General features: G+C 42.9%; 1 pseudogene; it reads right to left on the bottom strand.

The window, feature by feature from the left end:
- Positions 1 to 742: 742 nt before the first annotated feature.
- On the bottom strand, positions 743 to 1672 carry LOC110258735 (olfactory receptor 4C6-like; annotated as a pseudogene).
- Positions 1673 to 1981: the final 309 nt, after the last annotated feature.

The following is a 1981-nucleotide window of genomic DNA, read 5'->3' as shown; positions in this document are numbered from 1 at the left end:
GAGATGGAAGGTAACAAAACGCAAATGCTAATCACAAAAAGCAATTTTACTTTTGGTCATTGTTGATAAAATGAAGATGTTTGTAGATGAAAACTATTACATTCAGAGTAGGTAAGAAAGAAGGTCCTACTGCACAGCACAGGGGACTATATCAAATCTTTGGTGATAGAACCTTATGGAAAATAGGTTACTATGCTGTCCAGCAGAAATTGATAGAACACTATAAATCAACTATAATTTTTTTGAAAAAGTTTTTGATATGGAGAATGATGGGGAAAGTAGAAGAATCATTGAATAGAGTTATGGAGAAGGTTGTCTGCCGTAATGACACAGAAGTAACAGAAAAACAGCCACCAAATAAGATTAGGGTCGGTTTTCAGAGAGAGGGAAGCAACAGTGCTGTGGTGAGACAAGTCTTTAACATCTGTAAGGACAGATCACAAATCTCAACATGGCGAATGCATAGTGAGGGGCAGGTGAGGGGCTTGAGGTGTGCTATAGAAAGATTAATCAGGTAATTTAAGGACAAGGCAAGATGCTTCTATAGGCAACGGGAAGCCAAAGAATGTTATGAAACAGTAGAGTATCCTAATCCTTGTAAACACTCTAAATCATAAATCGGATGAATATTTTTAAGAAAACCCTCCAGCTGTTTATGGAGAATGAGCAGTTTTATTTCTCACACATTTCTGAAAGAAGAATCTCTCCTTATCAGAAACACACAGTATTCTAAGCATGACAGTCACTTGCCAACCAAATTCCCTGGTTTCATCCAGTTTCCTCATGGTATTTCTCACCTCTGTGTTTCTCAGGGAAATCAAGGGATTTAACATGGGTGTGATGATGGAATCGGACACAGCCATTGCCTTGTCTACGGGGTAGATGGCCATAGGTCTCACCTACAAGAACATGCATGGAACAAAGAACATGACAACCACTGTGAGGTGGGAGCCACAGGTGGAGAGGGCTTTACCCCACTCTTCAGAGCTGCAGGACTTCAGGGAGCAGAGGATGACCACATAGGAGGAGATGAGGATAAGGAAGATGGCCCCACACATCACCCCACTGTTGAGGATGACTAAGAGGCCCAGGAGGTGGGTGTCCATGCAGGCCAGGTTCAACAGTGGAAACAGATCACCTGTAAAGTGCTCTCTGATAGTGCGACCACAGAAAGGTATCTGATACATGAAGAGAAGCTGTATTACTATATGGGTGCCAACCCCCCCACATACACCCTGCAGGCCCCTGCCAGCACCAGGCAGCACACTCAAGGCTTCATGATGGTCATGTAGTGCAGGGGCTTACAGATGGTCACATAGCAGTCATAGGCCATCACAGTGAGAAAGATGATCTCCAGGCCACCAAAGAAGTGCTCCTCGAAGAGCTGGGCCATGCAGCCTTCCAGGGAGATGACAGTGCTCTCTGAGAGGGAGCCCACAATCATCTTGGGAGCAATGACAGAAGAGAAAGTGACATCCAAAAGGGACAAGGAGGTTAGGAAAACATACATAGGTGGTCTCGGACTCTGACTTTTGACCATGGTTATCACAATGAGAAGGTTTCCCAAGATGGTGAACACATACATGATTAGAAACACAGCTGAGCGTAGTCTCCTCAGCTCTGGATTCTTTGTAATGCCCAGAAGGATGAATTCTGTCATGTGGATTTGATTTGCTATGTATCCTGGCAAACTGGTGGTGGTGTGGGCACCAACTGCGAGTTATAAAATCTGAAAAAGCAATGTATGATTTAGAATTAGTGATTCTTTCACTTCATGTATTTCCAGGATCTCAGGGGATTTTTTTTTCATGTATTCATCATCCAATCCTTTGGCTTTTAATAACCTGCAAAATAAAGAGCTTAAAAGAGAACTCCTTAATTAATGCTAGTTTCTCCCTAAGACTTTCCGCCTCTCCCTTTAAATGGTGCTTCCAAGGGAAATAGGTTTCCCCCTTTTACTGTTACCATTAATAGCCAATTT

This window comes from Sus scrofa, chromosome 1 (assembly GCF_054392235.1).
Source record: "Sus scrofa isolate SSC_HxYL_T2T_F1_AM1 chromosome 1, Sscrofa_HxYL_maternal_Yorkshire_Landrace_v2.0, whole genome shotgun sequence".
Lineage (NCBI taxonomy): Eukaryota > Metazoa > Chordata > Mammalia > Artiodactyla > Suidae > Sus > Sus scrofa.
Note: the sequence above shows the minus strand (reverse complement) of the source record. Positions and strands in the feature narration are given on the sequence as shown.